The following is a 22,010-nucleotide window of genomic DNA, read 5'->3' as shown; positions in this document are numbered from 1 at the left end:
AAAGATATTTAAAATTCACTCTATGTTTTGAGAATTTTCTGACTAATAGTTCTTATCACAGAAGCATTCTAGTTGTTTTGTTTTCCAGATTGAAACAAGGGATTTAATCAACAGAAGTTATGTTAGGCTCACAGTTAAAGTTGAATTGTTATTTTTGGATGCTTTTTCATAGCATGTTCGGTGGAAAATATCTGCAATTTAAAGTGGAGATTGAAGTTGTCACTAGAACCAACTCTCACAAACTAATTTTGAATGTTGCTTTTTAACCAGTATGTTGCACATTATAACTGAAAGCAGACTTCTCTGGTATATTCGAAGAAAAAAAAACTGCAATTTTTTTTTGAGACACAGTCTGGCTGTGTTGGCCAGGCTGGAGTGCAGTGGCGCAATCTCAGCTCACTGCAACCTCCACCTCCTGGATTCAAGCAATTATCCTGCCTCAGCCTCCCAAGTAGCTAAGACTACAGGTGTGTGCCACCATGCCCGGCTAATTTTTTTGTATTTTTAGTAGAGATGGGGTTTCACCTTGTTGGTCAGGCTAGTCTTGAATTCCTGACCTCAAATGATCCCTCTACCTCGGCCTCCCAAAGTGCTGGGATTACAGGCATGAGCCACCACGCCCGGCCACAATTTTCTTAAAATAGGTAAATTTGGGCTTGAATTTTATTTACTACTAGCTTGAATTTTATTTACTATTAGAATTACTATAATTCCAGAAATTATATAATTTTCATTTTAATAACATCTTCTATTATAACTTATAACCTATTTTTAAAATAAAAATACTCCAGGAAGTTGAAAGAAGACATTAAACAGAGAAATAATTTAGTTAAGGAGCTTGCCACTTTGTATTGCCTTATAGAAGACATAGCATTTGGGCTGGATCTGATGAAGATAATTTAGATGGTGAAGATGATGAAGATAATTTAGATAGGAAGAGAAAGAAGACAAGAGTATTGTAGATATGCTTACTTAGGGGGTATAACAGGTATTTTGGAAATTGTAAACTGGAATTAGTTGGAGATAAGGCTGGAAAGGTGGAGTGAGGCCAGGTCATAGAGGACCTTGAATGCCTGGTTCATGTATTTTTTCATTCTTTCATTCTTTGAACAAATGTTTGGGTGGTTAACCTCTGGTTCCACGAACTGCTTTAAGACTGGAGATGCAGACCAATGAACAAAACCAATGAGGCCCCTGTGTTAAGGAACCATACATTCTAATAGGGAAAGCAATAGAGAGAGATGATAGAAAAAAAGACTGTGAGGAAGATGATTTCAGCTCTAATAAATGAAAGATATTAAGAAATTATAACAGTTTAATAGACTGATGCAAAGATCATTTTAGTTTGAGTAGTCAGGGAAAGTTTGTTCTGAGACATAAGGAGAGGGAGAAAGTCTGTAAAAATCAAGGAAAGAGCATTCCAGGCAGAGATAATAGCAAATGCAAAAGAACCGAAATAGGAGAACCTCGATTTTATCCCAGAGGTAATACGAAGCCAATGAAAGTTTGAGCCGGGTAGGGGAGGTGATAGATACCATAGGGAGTTAGTATATTAGGAAAAGTAACCTTCCATCAGTGTGCAGGATAGATTAGAAGAGGTAGAGTTGGGAGGCAATTGCAGTATTGGTTCCTTCAACAGGTGTTAATCTTTATTGAAATCTAGTTATATGGCGTTTACTAGAAAGATGTAAATCTCCCACTTGGGGAGATAGAAGATGAATGAATGAAAATTCAATAATTTGCCTTAAAGACACATTTACTACATGCCTATTATGTACTAGACACTGAAATCATAAATAAGATTCAGGCGCTTCTCTTGAGAAACATAAAATACAATTCAAAATACATAGAAACATAAAATACAATTCAAATACAATACAAAACACATATGAGTTTATCAGGCAGGGAAATAGAGATAAGGGTGCCCCTGGAAGAAAAAGCAACAAATGTGAGGACATTCAGGGCAGTGAGGACAATTTGGGGGAGAAATGCAAGTGTAGCAGTGGATTCAGGACATCCGCAGTTTACAATGTAGAATGTAGGGGAAGGTAAAGGTGAATTAAGAGACTAAGCTAAATAGGTCAGATCGTGAAAAACTATATCCCATATTTGGATTTTCTCTTGAAAACAATAGGGAGTAATTCTAGGAATATAAGTAGAAAAATGATATAAATTCATTTGTATCTTATCAAAGATCCCATGACAACCATGGAAAGGAAAGGAACAAGGAAAGATGAAAGTAAGAGGTGCTGGTAGACCAGCAAGCAGGCCTTTGGAGCAATTCAGCGCAAGTAAGAGCCTTCCCGAAGTCATTGTCACTTACTGAGAATGAGCAGGTGTGGACGAGTCTTTGTCCCTTGAAGGTGTGGGAGAGAATAGACTACTGCTTACAGGAGGGCTTGGTCCAGAAAGGGTTGGAGTTTTTCAATGTTTATTGTGTTTCATCTGGGGTTTTTAAATATTTTAATGAATCAAATGTAGGCACGTTTAGACGCTTAATGGGCAGAGCCAGTGGAGAGGAGAAGCTGATGTTGCAAGCCAGGAGGTAATAGAACAAGGACCTACAGGAGGGAATCCAGAGACCAGGTGGCCATATCTTGTGTAAGGCAGCTTGAGCGCTGTACAACCACAAGGACACTTTTCACATTATAGCTTATGTGAACAAACAGTGCTAGGCAGGACACCTTCTGCATGGTGGAGAGAGAAGGTCATAAGCAATAGAAGAATTAGCTTTGGCCAATGAGGAACAGTTGGAAAAGAGTAAGGGGCACACATACAAAATGCTGGTCCTCTTTAAAATCAGAGTCAAGTGGCTAGGTGACAAGAGCTAGTGTCAATGTTATTTTGCCAGATTACCTTGTAAAGAATTATGTCAAAAATGCCTTAAGTGAAATAGTAAAAAGAAAAATTCAAATGTTTGTTGTTTATGTTATTTTTTTTTTTTTTTTGAGACAGAGTCTCGCTCAGTCGCCCAGGCTGGAGTGCAGTGGCTCGATCTCTGCTCACTGCAATCTCTGCTCACTGCAAGCTCCGCCTCCTGGGTTCAGGCCATTCTCCTGCCTCAGCCTCCTGAGTAGCTGGGACTACAGGCGGCGGCCACCACGCCCAGCTAATTTTTTTGTATTTTTTTAGTAGAGACGGGGTTTCACCGTGTTAGCCAGGATGGTCGCGATCTCCTGACCTCGTGATCCACCCGCCTCGGCCTCCCAAAGTGCTGGGATTACAGGCGTGAGCTGCTGCACCCGGCCTGTTCTTTATGTAATTTTTATTCATCCAATCAGAAAATGAAAATAAGTTTCCTGCTTCCAAGTTAACAAGACTCTCCTTTTGGAGAATGAATCAGTATTTCTGAGATACAAATCAAGAAGTGAGGTTATGGAGAGAAGGAACAGCTAGCCATTGCTGTAGCAACTATTTGTTCTTCTGGTTGGCATATATTATCCCCAGTTAAAACAAATGCATAGCTGTATTTATAAATTTCTTATATTTTTTCTAGTTTGTTTTTTAACACAGGCTTTAACTATATTGCCCAGGCTAGAGTGCAGTGGTGCAATGTCAGCTCACTGCAGGCTTGACTTCCTGAGCTCAAGCGATCCACCAATCTAACCACCTTGGCCTCTCAAAGTGCTGGGATTACAGGCATGAACCACCATGTCCAGCCCAACTTTCTAGTTTCTAAAAGTAGAGCCAGACAACCTTAAAGGTCTAGATACAACGACATTATCCATGTTTAACCTGGCCACCTCTATCACACAGAAACTTTTTCAACTTCCTGTCTCTATCCATAGATCTACTGTATCTGTGAAGAGATGTTTACTTTTTAATTTGATTTACCTCCTTGTGAGACAAATTATCAAAAGATAATTGGAGATAATTAAAAATAAATTTTAAATCCTTTATATATCTTTGAAGTAACCAAATCATGTTAAATGTGTAACATAACGTAATCATATTTTTATTTCAAAAATGAAATTATGAAGCTCTTTTCATTTGCAGTTACTTGCCAGAACAAGTTATTGGCTAGTTCATGTATTTTAAATTAAAAAATAAATGTGCATGTGTGGAAAATACACAGAGCCCACAAAATCTTTCTCCAAATCTTCTACTTAACAATTTATTATTTGTCCTAGTCTTAAATGGTAATATCACTTGGTAAAGTTACTAAAAGTCACTGAATTGTAGAAATAGGTGGGTTTTATGATTTGTAAAATATACCTCAATAATACTGTTTAAACAAATACAAATGCAAAAAAAGTTGGAGTGAGGAGGGATATGCTTTAACAAGAATGTCACTTGATTACGAAATGCTAAAATATAGCCATTGTTATTAAGCCAATGCTGTCTGTAGAGAGAGTTAATGTTTGTTACATTTGAAGAGATTTTTGTCCTTCATACTTTTCTTTGACTACATCAGAGCATGGTGGCAGGAATAAAGGTCAGGTTCTCACGAAAGGTGATTCCTAAGGAGGGAGAGGAAGAGGGGGAAAAGCTCTTTGTTTTCTCATCCTGGCAGGATTCCAATTTGTAGCTTACTGTACTGTCATCAAAAGTTATTGAAGTAATCAGTATTTCGGGGAGATGTAAACAGAAAGAAAAAGCTGAAACATCTTGGAAATTTCATAAAAAATCATAGTTCCATTGTTTGTAAGCAGAAAAGTTAACCAGTTTGCTACTGGGATTAAGACAAGCTCTGTGACTCTAGGAAAATTGTCATTAGGTTTGAGTGTAAACAGAACTTCATGGCCTTCTTTCAAGGTACTATAGATAAGCTGACAATTAATGAAAGTTTTGTACTCAGTTGTCTTATAAAGAGATTAATATTAAATGTTTTTATTTTCTATAATGAGAATAAAGAAATAGCTACCACTATGCCAAGTATTTATCTAAAATAATATGAAGAATATATAAAGAAAATGTCTGCTTATGTTACAGGTGTGTTCTTAATTTGATAGATAAATGGGGGAAACATAATAAATCACTTTTCAATGTATATTAAAAATAAATCTTACCGTGGGACAGTGTGTTTCAGATGAGAGTTGTTCTATTCTAAAAGTACTTTCTTATCTATTTATTCCTTTTCCCAGTACTTTTTCATTACTTAGAAAATACGTTCTTCTTAAAAAATTTGATACATCACTGATGGCTAAAGTTCCCTTTGATTCTCTTGCTTCACGATTCTAATTCACTCCTTTCTCCCCCAGGGGTAACTGCTATTACAGGTTTGATAATGTGTTCTTCCAGACTTATCTCTATGGATTTCCCCAGGAATGTATCTCACACATTTTTTCAGTTTTTTTTAATTCATTATAGTAAATGTATTGTGGTGCTTCACAGATTCTTGAAAATTCTATTTCCTGTATTGCTTCCTCCTGCTGCGATGTTCCTTCCCTCGCCCTTCTGTCCAAAATGCAGCGTCCTCAAAGTCTCCTTCCTGGGCTGTCTGCTCTGTCTGTCTGCTGTTCCTTCCATGGCTAATCTAGTGCCACAGAAGGAAAAAATAAGAAATCAGTATCTCAGGCCTGAGCTCAGTCCTAATTCTCCAGTGGCTGCCAGAGAATCTCCACTTCAGGATGTACCTTAAACTCACTATGCCCAAACAGAACTCACTCTCATTTTTCCCTCTCAACTTTGTTCTGTGTTTCATTCTCCCGACCACCAGACTCAAAACCTTTTCTATCATCAGTCACCAAGCCTTGTCAGTGTTTTTTTTCAATGTCTCCAACATCCTTTTCCTCATTTTTTCCCTCGTGATCCTCAACCCTAATGTAGGTCTCCATCACCTTGTGATTAGATAATTATTATATTTTATCCATTCCACTAATGTACTGGATTCATTTTTGTCACACAAATTATTCCAGTGCCTCTGTCTTCAACTCTTAACTCTATATATGATGGCTTCTGGTTCTGTATTTCCCATTCAGAATTTTCTACTGAGCCACATTCATGTCACTCTAACTAGCAGACTTGTCTTCCCAGTCCCTCCGATAACCAAAACCCTTCCCCTACTCCTTACCCCTGTCATCCAGTCGTAGCCAGCCAACTCCAGAATGCTCTTTGACAACCTCACTGCTCACTGTCTTTATTTGGCCCCACAGCTTCCTCACCGCTTACCATCTCTGTAGACACAGGAGTTTAAACAGACTCCACTCCTGCTCAGAACTATATAATGGCTTACTTGTGCCTAGCCTACAAGGAACCGCTTGCTCTGCCCTCTACCTGCCTCTCCAACTGTCTTTCCCCCAACTCTATGCTTGTCTTTTCCTCATACCTACAGCCATCAGAGAACTCACACTTTCCAGGACTATCTTGGTTCCAGATAGTCTCTTCATGATCCGATCACGTGTCATATTTTGTCTTGATATTTGCTTTACAAATTATAATAATCCTATGTATAACATTTTTTGGCTATATCACACTTCTGTCAGGCAGCCCTGTAATAATAATGTCAGATCTGCAAAATGACCTTGGATGAAGAACCCATGATTCTGAAAAGGTTGTTCATTTCACAAATATTTATTGAGTTAGGTGAATTATCCAAGATCATGTAGTTATTATAGAGTCAGGCTGAGATTAAATACAGTTTCAGGCTGTGATTATTTCACTATTATTTCCTACCTGACTTCTACCTTGGGTTCCTTTCCCACATAAAAAGTATGTGTTTATATTTTCTTTCCAACCTGATTATGAGTTTCTGAAGAAGAGAGACTGTGTCTTAGGTCTCTTTTGTCTCCACGCTAGTACTGAGGGGGCATGTACTCAGTTGCTGCTGCCCTAGTTGCTATTGTGATATTGTTACATGTGCCCAATTTGAATTTGAATTCCACCGTCAGATGAGAACACTGACCTTTCTTCATCTAGCTGACCTAGACCTAGGTTAGACATTGAAGTCTGACTCTAAAATAATATAATTTTTTAACGTGTCAGTTTTCTCTCTTCAGGTCCTTGGAAAGTACTGACCCAAGGGAACCCTGTACTGCGCACCCTTAGAGATACTACAGAAGTCAGGACAGCCGTGTGCTCTCATTGTCCCCACATCGTCGCTGTCCATCTTGTTACATGTCTGTCCATCTATCTGGGAGAAATTCATTGTTTTACAAGGCTCGTAACATTTCTCTGCAGCTCTCTGCACTTGTGGCAGAAAGTTTGTGCCTTGTGACACTTGTCAAAGAACACTTTATAATTTAATATTGTATTACAATAGTGCATTTCATGAGAATCAAACTTTCAGCAATATTAATCATGAATCAGTGTTCAACAACATTAACTGTAACCATTGCCCTTCAAGGTATCTAATCTGCAATTAAATATGACTGACTTCATTTCTGAAGTCCAGCCAGCAAAAAAAGCAGTCATAACTATCCTGTGTTTGTGCTTCATAAAGGGCACTCCAATTACTTCCTGAACATGTGTTTGTTCCCTTACAGTGTTTCACTCTCTGCTACTTGGAGCCAAGTTTCAGAATTTTTAAATTGACTACTGAAGCTGAAATGAAGCAAGGATTCTTAGATACAAGATTTATAATCACATGTACAATATAATTTGAAAAATTACCAAATATCATAGCCGACTGCGGGGGCAGCTAAAGTAGCACCCATATGAATGAGGGAGTGTCTCAGGCTGCCTTGTGAAAAGCACAGCGTGCGCTTCAGCATGCAATTCCCCTGCAGAACTGCCATTTCCTGAGATGTTTCCACTCTCTGGCTTTCATAAGAAAGACGTATTGAAAGGTAGACTCGAAAAGGGCCCCAACCTCTCAAACTGGATTAGAAGAAATATCTAACTCTATCTTTGCATGCAGACCATTTTGTAATTTATTCTTGACCGCCACTAGCTCCCATGAAAAAATATCCCAAGGCCTTAGATAAACTATTTCATATAAGTGAAATATCTATGTAAAATATTTTCTAGGCTTAATTTCAGTCTCCTTTCCAAATGAAAGTCTCCGATATTTCTCTCAGTATTTTGATTATTAAAGAACAAATTGTTCTTTACTCATTCACGAAAATCTGCCCTTCAATACAATTGCTATGACTACTTGAATTCTGACATTTTACTGGAATCCAAACTTCAATTAAATTTTTTTTCTAATTCTGTTTACAGTATGAGTAGTTGATGAAATGGTAGATAAGTAATGGTAAAGAAATGTATTGTCGTATCTTCAGATAATTTCTAGTGGCATTTAGATCAACAGAGTATATCTGGACTCCTGTGATCTTAGCTGAATTTATTTTAATAATTCAAAGTTAACAGATTGTTATTGGGCACAATCTATGTACTGCACATATGAGCTGGGCCCTGAGGGGCCAGACATAACTAAGGTGTGGAGTGTATTGTTAGATGTCTACCAGTCCATTAATTTGACAAACTTATACATGATTAACAATAATATATAATAGAAAGATGTTTAAAAGCAGCACAATAGAAGTGATGTAAAAGCAAAGAGGATTTGTTGAATTAAGTTCAAGGTCTTCAAAGGTCTTTAAAAATCTGGCTAAGCCTGCCTTCCTGGTTTACGCTTCTGTGGTTCTTCATTCTATATCTGAGCTACATTACAACCACATTATTTCAAATGTTTCCCAGTAGTTTCACAATTCCGTATCTCTGCTAACATTTTCCCTTTTATCTGGAGTGTCCTTCTCCCACTTTGTCAATAGTCAGTTTAAATTTCTTCTTGTCTATGAAATTCCCTCTAACTCTTGCACATTTTATATAAATAGAATCACATAGTATGTGTTCTTTTGTGTCTCTCTTCTTTCACTTAGCATATGTTTTGAAGGCTCATCCGTGTTGTAGCATGTATCAGTACTTCACTCCTTTTTATGTCTGAATAAATAAATATTTCATTGTATGTATGAACCACATTTTGCTTATCCACTCATTAGCTGATGTACATTTGGGTTGGATCTACTTTTTGGCTATTATGAATAATGCTAGGATGAACATTTCTGTAGAAACCTTCGTACGGGCATATATTTTCAGTTCTCTTGGGTATAAGCCTAGGGGTGGAATTGCTGAATCATATGTTAACTCTATGTTTAACTTTTTGAGGAATGACAAAGCAGCTGCCTGATTTTGCATTCCTTTCAGCAATGTTTGATGGTTCCAGTTTCACTACATCTTCACCAACAATTGTTACCATCTGTTTTTTTATTATAGCCATCCTACTGGATGTGAAGCGATGTCTCATTGTGTTTTGATTTGCATTGCCCTAATGAATAATGATGTTGAACATCTTTTCATGTGTTTAATGGCCAATTCTATATCTTCTTTAGATAAATGTCTTATCAAATTCTCTGTTAATTCTTTATTCTGGATATAAGACCCTTATCAGATATATGATATGCAAATATTTTCTCATATTCTATGGATTGTCTTTTCAATTTTTTTTTTTTTTTGAGACAGAGTCTCACTCTGTCACCCAGGCTGGAGTGCAGTGGTGTGATCTCGGCTCACTGCAACCTCCGCCTCCCGGGTTCAAACGGTTCTCCTGCCTCAGCCTCCTGAGTAGCTGGGATTACAGGTGCATGCCACCATGCCTGGCTAATTTTTGTATTTCTAGTAAAGACAGGGTTTCACCATGTTGGTCAGGCTGGTCTTGAACTCCTGACCTTGTGATTGGCCCAGCTAGGCCTCCCAAAGTGCTGGGATTACAGGCATGAGCCACTGTACCTGCTTTTCAATTTTTTGATAGTGTCCTTTGAAGCACAAAATTTTTAATTTTGATGAGGTCCAATTAATCTATTATTTTCTTGTTTATAATGTTGATGACACATCTAATAAACTGTTGCATAATGTAAGATCATGAAGATTTACATCTGAGTTTTTTTCTAAGAGTTTTATAGTTTTATTTAGGTCTTTGATCCATTTAGGTCTTTGATCCACTTTGGTCTTTGATCCATTTTGAGTTAGTTTTTACATATGCTGTATGGTATGAGTCTAGTTTCATTCTTTTGCATGTGTATGTCCAGTTGTCCCCGCACCATTTGCTGAAAAGAATATTATTTTCCCATGGAATTGGTGTTTTGGCCCTCTTGTCAAAAATCTGAACCTAATTTTTCAAAAAACTAATTTAGGATTCTCACTCTTCTCCCTCCCACCTTCATTTTCTGAGAACATTAACTTTCAATTCAATAGAGATATGAGCATGGTTTAGATCTACAAAATATAATAGCACAGTCTAGAGGTTTCTATTTTTTTTCAAGCAGCAATCAGGAAAGACTGCTCTTATCCTCCTACCTCCCAAATCTGCCAACATATTCATATCTGCATCCTTATACTCTGCCTTCTCTCCCATTACAGTGGATGAGCTGAACCCGCACTTCTCTAGGGTCATGTACGTGTATTCTCATATGTGTACTCTGAGTCTTATCCCCTCTCGCTCAAGGGCTATGTTGGAGGCTACCTCCCTCCTTTATATCATCACTTTCCCCTTTTTTTCTAGATGAGTCCCATCAGCAAAGAAATATGCAATAAATAGCTCTCAACATTTTTGTAATCCCTCTCTAGAAACCATATTCCTCTTCTCCGTTGGAGCAAATCTCTGATAAAGGATTGTATGTACTTGCTGTCTTTATATCCTTTCCTCTCATTCTTCAACCCACACACCACTTAATGTGTTCTTGTTAAGAACAACAGCCTCTATCATGGCAAATCCAAAGGTCAGTCTACTGTTCTCATCTTACTCTATCTCTCAGCACTATTTGACCCAACTGATCACTCCTTTTTGAAGCACTTTCTTCACTTTGCTTAATGTAACATTACAGTCTCCTGGTTTTCCTCTGGCCTTCCTGGATATCTTTTCTTAGTCTCTTTTGTATAAGCTTTCTTCTTTTTGAGACTTCTCAAATTTAGAGAACCCCAAGTCTCAGTCCTCTGACGTCCTCTCAACCTATACTCATTCCTGGGTGCTTTCATTCAGTTCTGTGATTTTAAATGCTATCTTTACTCATAAGCCTCCAAAAATTATACTTCTAGCTCTAGCCTCTTCATTATATTCCAGGTAGTTATATCCAGTTGGCAAGACCAGCTACTTAATTTGTTCTCCCCATCCTCCACCCCCCAGGACAACGTTGGGGGGCAGATTTAACAATTATTAAAAATGTTAAGATGTTGACAGCAAAGCATAGGGCCCTTCTGAGTATGGGCTCTGTGAGACTGCACTTTTCTTTTTTTGTTTTGTCTCACTATGTTGACCAGGCTGGTCTCAAACTCCTGGCCTCAAGTGATCCTCCTGCCTCAGCCTCCCAAAGTATTGGGATTACAGGCGTGAGCCACTGTGCCCAGCCAAAACTGCACATCTTATATGCCCCTGCCAGTTGAACAAGTCCACTTCAATATTTAACAAGCATCTCACATTCAATCTACACACAATAGAATTCCTAATTTACACCCCTAATTTACATATTTTTCCTTTGTCTATTGACTGTCTATTCCATGAGATTGTAAGCTCCATAAAGGCAGGAACTTCAATTTTATTTGCTCCTCTATACACTCTATTGCCTTAAAGAGTACCTGTTGAATGAATAAATAGATGTGTGCTTTATTTTTAAAAATAAGGTTTGGCTTTTATTTTTATAAATCTGGAATAACTAACAGGCTATTTTATAAATAATTGCTGTTAGATCTATAACCCATACCAGGTGGATTACATATTTAAACATAAAAATAAAATAGCAAAAGTATTGAAAGACAATATGGGTATATATGTTATAATGGAGCTGGAAAGGAGTTTCTAAGTGTAGAGTTAAAAAAAGAGGTTTCACAGTATAACATTTTTAGAATTCTGAATGTCAAAAATAAAACAAAAGCCCAGGAACAAAATAAATAACATGATGATAAGAGTATTTGCATTATATAGAGAGAACATTTAATATTCTTTATATAGAGACAACACAAGTAAAACAATGAAAAAAACACAAAGAAGGGAAAAATGAAAAAATGCTGTGAACAGGAAATTCACAACAGTAGAAGTAAGTGTAATCTCACTAATAATCAGAGAAATTTAATCTGCAACTATAAGGAGCTGCATCTTCCAATGTTTATGAGCATAGAAGGAAATAAACACTAGCTGCAGGTAAAAGTGCAAGTACTGCAGTGAAATTTGTCATTATTTATCAAACAGCTAAAAATGTGTATTTTTTTTTTTTTTTTTTTTTTTTTGAGACGGAGTCTTACTCTGTCGCCCAGGCTGGAGTGCAGCGGCACAATCTCGGCTCACTGCAAGCGCCGCCTCCCGGGTTCACGCCATTCTCCTGCCTCAGCCTCCCGAGTAGCTGGGACTACAGGTGCCCGCCACCACGCCCGGCTAATTTTTTTGTAGTTTTTAGTAGAGGCGGGGTTTCACCGTGGTCTGCATCTCCTGACCTCGTGATCCGCCCGCCTCGGCATCCCAAAGTGCTGGGATTACAGGCATGAGCCACCGTGCCCAGCCAAAATGTGTATTTTCTTTTACGCTCATTAATTATCCTAGGAAATTATTCTACAGATATCATTCTCAATGTGCTGAAAGATAGAGCTTCAAGATTTTTGTTCATGGCACTTTTATTTTAGCACTTCTTTTCCATATTCAGTGCTTAATAATATGGAGTCATAAAATAAGCTGTTACAAATTATATTTGGCTGCACAATAGCAGTCTTCAAAACGTTTGTTTCAAGCCCTTTGGTGTATTGTTATGCGTAGGTATATCCCCGGGGGATTAGGTTTCAGGACCTCTCTTGGGTACCGAAATTCATGGACAACTTAAGTCCCTGATATAAACGACATATTTGCTTATAACCTATGCACATCTTCCTGTATACTTTAAATCATCTCTAGATTACTTATAATACCTAATACAATGTAAATGCTATTTAAAGAGTTGTATTGTTTAGGGAATAATGACAAGAAAAGAAAGTCTGTGCATGTTCAATAAAGAAGCATTTTTTTCCCAAATATTATTGATCTTAGGTTGGTTGAATCCATAGATGTGGAACCCATGGACACAAAAGGCCAACTATATTCTTAAATGTTACTGAGAACACAAAGAAATTTCATTTATGTGGGCTATATCTATTGACATATAAATATAACTGAAAAAGAAAGACTTTTAATATGTATTTATCACTATTTAAAAATAATCATTTTAACATAATTTTGTTTTGTTTTGCTTTTTTTTTTTTTTTTTTTTTTTTTTTTGAGATGGAGTTTACCTCTTGTTGCCCATGCTGGAGTGCAATGGTGTGATCTCAGCTCACCGCAACCTCCGCCTCCCAGGCTCAAGTGATTCTCCTGCCTCAGCCTCCCAAGTAGCTGGGATTACAGGCATGTGCCACCACACCTGGCTAATTTTTTTTGTATTTTTAGTAGAGACGGGCTTTCTCCATGTTAGTCAGGCTGGTCTCGAACTCCCAACCTCAGGTGATCTGCCCACCTCGGCCTCCCAAAGTGGTGGGATTACAGGCGTGAGTCACCGCGCCCGGCAAAGGCTGACTATATTCTTAAACGTTACTGAGAACACAAAGAAATTTCATTTATATGGGCTATATCTATTGACATATAGATATAACTGAAAAATAAAGTTTTCATATGTATTTATCACTATTTAAAAATAATCATTTTGGTCAGGCGCAGTGGCTCACACTTGTAATCCCAGCACTTTGGGAGGCCGAGTGGGTGGATCACCTGAGGTCTGGAGTTCAAGACCAGCCTGACCAACATGGGAGAAACCCCGTCTCTACTAAAAATACAAAATTAGCCAGGCATGGTGGCGCATGCCTGTAATCCCAGCTACTCAGGAGGCTGAGGCAGGAGAATCACTTAAACCCTGGAGGCAGAGGTTGTGGTGAGTGGAGATCGTGCCACTGCACTCCAGCCTGGGCAACAAGAGTGAAACTTCGTTTCAAAAAAGTAAAATAAAAGTAATCATCATTTTAACATAATTTTTTTTTTCTTGAGACAGAGTTTCACTCTGTCGCCCAGGCTGGAGGGCAGTGGCACAATCTCAGCCCTCCGCAACCTCCACCTCCCAGGTTCAAGTGATTCTCCTGCCTCAGCCTTCCAAATAGCTGGGATTACAAACACCCGCCACCATGCCCGGCTAATTGTTGTATTTTTAGTAGAGACGGGGTTTCACCATGTTGGTCAGGCTGGTCTCAAACTCCCGACCTCAGGTGATCCACCCGTCTCAGCCTCCCAAAGTTCTGGGATTACAGGCATGAGCCACCACACCTGGACCATTTATTAAATATAACTACACTTTTTAAATGAAAAAGAGTGAGAAGATCTCATTGTTTTCCATTTTTGCCAAGTTCTAACAACTGGCTTAATATTAATAGAAGACAGCTGGATTCTCATATCTGCTTCTGCATTAAATCTGTTGCCATATTTTAGAAAGCTTGACTGTACCTTCGTAAATGAATCAGAGTGAAAAAAGTAGATGACATCTTAGTATTACTATGACAATTTTTATACCTTGCAGATCCTCCCAAGAGAGTCTCAAGAACCTCCAAGGGTACTTGCGCCATAATTTGAGAATTTCTGCTATACAGTATAACCACTAAAAATACTTTTAAGGACTAGAAATGTCATAGAAATGTATTACTGACTACTAAATGAAAAATAGTGTTACAAAACAGTACATATTGCATAATCTTTTTTATTGTGGTAATGTATATATAACATAAAATTTACCATTTTAATCATTTTAAGTATGCAGTTCAGTAGTATTAAGTACATTCACATTGTCCTATCTTTTAAATATGAATTTTTTACAATGAAAGAATATAGAATTTTGTTAAACACTGGATATGGAAGCAATGGGATTTTGTTTAACTTTAATCTTGTCTATATTTTTAAATTTTTTCTGGAATGAACATATACTGTATAATTTATAATGCAAAAAAAAATTTGTTTTAAGTCAAGGATGGATGACAGATGCTTCAAGAAGGAAGTGTTAATTGTCATGTTTTAGAGAAATTATGTAGAGCAGGGGTCCCCAACCCCCAGGCCATGGACTGGTACAGGTCCATGGCCTATTAAGAACCAGGCCACACTAGGAGGTGAGCAGCAGGTGAGTGAGTGAAGCCTCATCTGTATTTACAGCCTCTCCCCATCACTAGCACTACTGCTTGAGCTCCGCCTCCTGTCAGACCAACAGCTGCATTAAATTCTAATAGGAATGCAAATCCTATTGTGAACTACACATGCAAGGGATCTAGGTTGCACGTTCCTTGTGAGAATCTAATGCCTGATGATCTGTCACTGTCTCCCATCTCCCCCAGATGGGATAATCTAGTTGCAGGATAACAAACTCAGGGCTCCCACTGATTTTACATTATGATGAATTGTATAATTATTTCACTATATATTACAATGCAATAATAATAGAAATAAACTGCACAATAAATGTAATCACTTGAATCATCCTGAAACTACCCACCCCCTAGTGTGTGGAAAAGTTGTCCTCCATTAAACCAGTCCCTGGTGGCAAAAAGGTTGAGGACCACTGATGTAGAGTGACAACTGAGCTGCTTTGTGACTTGCAATTGTGACTTCAATCACTCAGGAGGGTAAAATCCTCTGAATGGACAAATCAGAATAGGCATGAGAAGCTGAGAAAGGATGAGTTTTGTTTTGATGGATGGGTATGAGCTAGGGAGGATATTCCAGGCTAGGAGAAAGACCTAAACAAAAACTAGTGATGGGAAAGCAGGGCACGATAGGGGGCAAAGTAGTTCATTCAGCTAGGCCCACAGTCCATGTATGTGTCTGTAGAGGAGGAGAATACCAGGCCTGCTGAGCATGTGTGGAATTTAGATTTTACATTGTAGGCTATGAAAAGCAATCAAAGCTTTGTGACATGATTAAAGCAGTATTTGGGGAGATCAATTCTGTACAGTCTGAATTTAAGGTGAACAAGACCAAAATAAGTAAAATTCACTAGGAAAAAAAAAAAGCTGTAATGCAGAGGTTAATACAAATTTAAATGCGGGAAAGGGAGGGTGAAGGGGAATGGAAGAGAACAGTGGTGGTAATAGACTAATGGACAGGGAAGGAAGAGAGAGATAATAGTATTTCATTTAAACTTTTATTAACAAAGTATTCATTCAGGTATCACTCGGTTTGGCCAAATTCTGTACTATTTGTTTTGTAGACAGTGATTTGAAGTCTAGGATGATATTATTTCCAGAGGTATTTACAGTTGTTAAAATTATTTCACTAGACTGTTTTTAAAGTTTTAAAATTGGATTGATTTGTTTTAAAATTGTCTTCTTAAAGTAGTATTTTGGAGAATTATTGTGGAATTATCATTTGTTTTTAATGCATTTTTTTCTACTTAGTATTTTTATTGTATATATTTAGAGTGTAAAATATGATGTTTTGATATGCATAGTGAAATGCTTAGTACAATGCATTTTCTTTATTTAAATAGTGAGTTAATTTCAGTGCTTTTTTGGAGATTCACTAGTTTTATTGGCTTCCTTCATTAATTTATGTCTAGCTTATTTCCTAATTTATTTGAAATTTTATTTTTTCCACTTATATATTTCCTCACCAAAATTCAATGAGGAAAAAAAGATTTTTGGTTTCAAATTGTAATAATGCTCTATACATGAATGACACTAAGAAAAGATAATATAAACATATAAAGAATTATTTGATGCACTGAGTCTAATTTTCTGAAATGGATTTTTTTTTTTTGCCAGGCATGGCGTCTCATGCCTATAATCCCAGCACTTTGGGAGGCTGAGGCAGGAGGACCACTTGAGTGAAGGAGTTTGAGACCAACTTAGGCAACATAGTGAGACCTTATCTCTACAAAAACAAAGTAAAAAAAAAAAAAAAAAATAGCCAGGCCTGGTGGTGTGCACCTGTAGAGCCAGCTACTTGGGAGCCTGAGGTGGGAATTGCTTGAGTCTGGGAGACGAAGGTCTCAGTGAGCCCTGGGTGACACAGTGAGACTCTGTCTCGTAAAATTAAATTAAATTAATAAATTAAATAAATTGGATTTTTTTTAAGATGGAGTCTCACTCTATCACCCAGGCTGGAGTGCAGTGGCGTGATCTCAGCTCACTGCAAACTCTGCTCCCCAGGTTCAAGCGATTCTCCTCCCTCAGCCTTCCGAGTAGCGGGGATTACAGGCACCCACCACCACACCGGGCTAGTTTTTGTATTTGTAGTAGAGATGGGGTTTCACCATGTTGACCAGGCTGGTCTCGAACTCCTGACCTCAGGTGATCCACCTGCCTCGGCCTCCTAAAGTGCTGGGATTACAGGCGTGAGCCACCATGTTCAGTCTTGGATTTTTATGTGGAATTTTTAAATATTTTGTTTCGTTTTTATTTTTGTTTTTAAATCAGATCATCTAAAATGCAGTCGGAGTTTGACACTTTAAGGACTAATACTGTAATTTTTTAAATAGGACCTATTCTTTTTTTAATACTTTGATTTTTCAAAAGAAAATGTTTAATGAACAAAATAAGGCAGAAGGCTTTAACTCACTGAGGTGCTATTCATTACTTATTTCTTTTTTAAGTTCCGGGTACATGTGCAGGGTGTGCAGGTTTATATAGGTAAACGTATGTCATGGTGGTTTGCTGCACCTGTCAACCCATCACCTACATATTAAGCCCCACATGCATTAGCTGTTTTTCCTGATGCACTCCCTCCCTCCAACAGGCCCCAGTGTATGTTGTTCTGCCCCCAGTGTCCATGTGTTCTCTTCGTTCAGCTCCCACTTATACGTGAGAACATTTGGTATTTGATTTTCTGTTTCTGCATTAGTTTTCTATGGATAATGGCTTCTGGCTCCATCCATGTGCCTAAAAACGACATGATCTTGTTCCTTTTTATGACTGCATAGCATTCCATGGAGTGTGTATACCACATTTTCTTTATCCAGTCTATCATTGATGGGCATTTGGGTTCATTCCATGTCTTTGCTATTGTGAATAGTGCTGTGGTGAACATACATGTGCATGTATCTTTATAATAGAATGATTTATATTTTGGGGTGTATATACCCACTAATGGGATTGCTGAGTCAAATGGTATTTCTGTTCTAGATCTTTGAGGAATCACCACACTGTCTTCCACAATGGTTGAACTAGTTTACATTTCCACCAACAGTGTAAAAGTGTTCCTTTTTCTCCTTAACCTTGCCAGCCTCTGTTGTTTCTTGACTTTTTAATAATCACTATTCTGACTAGCATGAGATGGTATCTCATTGTGGTTTTGATTTGCATTTCTCTAATGATGAGTGATGCTGAGCTTTTTTTCATGTTTGTTGGCCACATAAACATCTTCTTTTGAGTAGTGTCTGTTCATGTCCTTGCCCACTTTTTAATGGGGTTGGTTTTTTTCTTGTAAATTTGTTTAAGTTCCTCATAGACTCGATATTAGACCTTTGTCAATTGGATAGATTGCAAAAATATTCTCCTATTCTGTAGGTTGTCTGTTCACTCTGATGGTAGTTTCTTTTGCTGTGCAGAAGCTCTTTAGTTTAATTAGATCCCATTTGTCAATTTTTGCTTTTGTTGCAATTGCTTTTGGTGTTTTCATCATGAAATCTTTGCCTATGCCTATGTCCTGAATGGTATTGCCAAGATTTTCTTCTAGGGATTTTATAGTTTTGGATTTTACATTTAAATATTTAATCCATCTTGAGTTAATTTTAGTATAAGGTATAAGGAAGGGGTCCAGTTTCAGTTTTCTGCATATGGCTAGCCAGTTCTCCCAGCACCATTTATTAAATAGGGAGTCCTTTCCCCATTGCTTGCTTTTGTCAGGTTTATTGAAGATCAGATGGTTTTAGGTGTGCAGTGTTATTTCTGAGTTCTCTATTCTGTTCCATTGGTCTATTTGTCTGTTTTTGTACCAGTACCATGCTGTTTTGGTCACTGCAGCCTTGCAGTATAATCTCAGGTAGCGTGATACTTCCAGCTTTGTTCTTTTTGCTTGAGATCGTCTTGGCTATTTGAGGTCTTCTTTGGTTCCATATGAATTTAAAAAAAAAAATTCTAATTCTGTGAAGAATGTCAGTGTTAGTTTAATGAGAATAGTATTGAATCTATAAATTACTTTCGGCAGTGTGGCCATTTTCACGATACTGATTCTTCCCATCTGTGAACATGAGATGTTTTTCCATTTGTTTGTGTCCTCTCTGATTTCTTTGAGCAGTGGTTTGTACTTCTCCTTGAAGAGGTCCTTCATTTCTCTTGTTAGCTATATTCCTGGACTTATTCTTGATAACCCAAATAATTATTACTTCCCATTATTTTTATTTTAAATATATTTTCACTTATTTATTTACAGAGTCAATTCAAATAAAAACACTTCACTTGGTGTTAAAGCAAATTATTTACCAGCCAGTATATTGACATTAAGAGATTTTTATGCTTGTGCTTGGTATTTCATGTCTCAGGAATATGACGAGTTTATTTTATGTTTTATAGACATAGAATCAGCCAGTCAGTTACCATATCACACTAAATAATTTTGACATGTCTCTAAGGAAGCCCTGCTAAAGCCTGCTTCTCCGCTGTCAGGAAATATCATTTAACAAGGTGAAAGTTCAAGGGGACAATTTAAGGCAGCTGATCTCAGGTGTGGTAGCAGCTGTTGTGTGGGACATGACTTATTTTATGAGAACAGAAACACTATTATCCGGACTCCCACAGGAGATTTGGAGAAAGTCATGCCCAGAGAGTCCCATTCCAGGAAAATGTGCTTGAAGCACTTATTTATTGGCAATAATCACTAACTGAAAGTCCATCTGGCAAAACTGTGGATTTTTCCCTGTCCCAGAAAGTTGAGGAACAATTACATAAGTTGTCTCGAAAATTTTATTTTTAACCACTTTTTATGGAGAATTTTATAGTCCCTCAGTTCTTACAAGAAATTCACTTTAAAAAAAAAAGCATCCACATGAATTTCTATACAACTTTGCTACTTCATGTACCATGAATGACTGCTTGTCTTTTGATTTGAAATCAGTACTTAATCTTTTTGGGGAATGTTTTGAATCTTATTTTCTGTGTTTGAAATGTTGGAGCCAGTTAGTTGGTGAAGAAGGGAACCCTGAATCATGCACTTCCAGCTGTGGAGGCTTTTAAACCCCACCTCTCTTAGCAGCTCTTCCCTCCCCTCTTCACTGACAGCTTGACAAGATTTTAGAATCCAAATGAATGAACACTGTGAGCCATTTGGGAGTCCAGCAAGCCTACTCAGATAGATTTTAATGAAGTAAGCCCGTATCACTTTTAAAAGCAAGATACATCATCAGAATTAAAGAGGGGCGTCTTTGGAAAAACAGTGATATAATTTCTATCTCTATGGGATATTTTTCTTCTGCAATCTTATATAGACTGGATAAATCTAATAAATAAATGAGGAAACACATTAAATTATGATGATTTTATTGTTTTTATTTTGGCCTTCAGTAATGCAAGCATATTTATTTCACTGTTACTCAAGAAAATAGTAGTACCTAACTAGAAATCCATTATTCCTATTAGCCTCAGCTTGAGTATCACTGTTTGCTTCCTAAAACAAGCTTTTTATATGGTTTTGTAATTATTCCTTAAGAAATACTTGAGCTTCCTTACATAAAACAACTCACATACCACCTGTTATTTCCGTATATTAGTTTTTTAAAGAGGAATACAATCAAGAATACAATTTAAAACTTGATTTTCCATCTGTTTTTTCTTTGCACCTTCCTCTTTCCTCTAACACCCCACCTGCACCACATCCTTCCCCCACTTCAACTGTCTCCTGCCACTCAGTAGCAGAAGAAGTTTGTTATGGTCCAGTGTATGCCTCAGTGTTCAGACAGCCATTATGTAAGACTGTGTAGCCATATTGAATATATATATGCACACACACACATATAAATATAAACCTCAGGTGAGAAGAAAGGATTCTTTATTTCCCATATCCAACTAATAATATGTATATCAGTAAGGATAATACTTTATTATCTTGAGGGGCTATTGAATGGTGGAAAAGGTATGGACACTGGCATTTAGATACTGGCTCCATGTCAGCCACTTACTAGCTGAGCATTCACATTAATTGACTTCTTCATTTCCACATCTGTTAAAATGAGCACAGCATAAATTCACAATAAATACTTGCTGCTTTACCTACACGCACTCCTCTGGTTTCTTCTCCCTTTTTTATTGACATTTTGTTGTTGTTGGTAATGATGATGATATTGTCCTGTAAGCCCAGAAATCCACTAGTGTTTTAACACAGTTTGCTGGAAAACTAGTTTACTCAAGATCTTGTATAACAACACCAGAATATCTAAATTGTATATGCACTAAAAATCTTGGCTTCATGATTCTAAATAACTCATGTTAGATTTAGTCCTTACAATTTATAAATACCATGTATCTTTTGGAGGGCATTGCTCCTTAGGGTGTTTTACAAAGATTGACAAGAATATGAGGAAGAACTCTTGCCTGAGACTCACTCTGTCACCTAGGCTGGAGTGCAGTGGCACAATCATGGCTCACTGCAGCTTCAGCTTCCTGGGCTGAAGCGATCCTCCCACCTCAGCCTCCCAAGCAGCTGAGACCACAGGCACACGCCACCATACCTTGCTAATTTTCTTTTTTGTAGGGATGAGATCTCACTATGTTGCTTAGGCTAGAAGGACCTTCTTATCAAACTTGTAAGAAATAAATTATTTTAATATATCATTATATCTTAGGAAATAAACCTATCTGATTTTAAAACAATATCTGAAAATACATTACTGTGGCCAAGAAATGTTCTTGGTTCTTTGGTTGTTTTCACTTGATATTGAAGTTAAAAGAAACACAGCCACATGGTTTTTGTTGCTCTTGATAGGACAAGAGCAAATGCAGATATTGCCAAACACTTGGAATCTGCTGAAGAAGTTATGTAAGAAAATTAGAAATCTGCAAGCCAGCTAAAACATGGAAAAGGAAATTGACAACCTAGGAGAAACTGGATAATGTAGAATGCTTAAAAGATTTCAGAAGTTTTGGATAGAATCTTACTT

General features: G+C 37.4%; 1 protein-coding gene across 14 annotated transcripts in view; it reads left to right on the top strand.

The window, feature by feature from the left end:
* The window catches only part of FAM13A (family with sequence similarity 13 member A), a 384,724-nt gene that overhangs the window by 260,486 nt on the left and 102,228 nt on the right, over positions 1-22,010 (top strand). The window lies entirely within an intron of this gene.

The sequence above is a fragment of the Gorilla gorilla genome, chromosome 3 (genome assembly GCF_029281585.2).
Source record: "Gorilla gorilla gorilla isolate KB3781 chromosome 3, NHGRI_mGorGor1-v2.1_pri, whole genome shotgun sequence".
NCBI lineage: Eukaryota > Metazoa > Chordata > Mammalia > Primates > Hominidae > Gorilla > Gorilla gorilla.
Note: the sequence above shows the minus strand (reverse complement) of the source record. Positions and strands in the feature narration are given on the sequence as shown.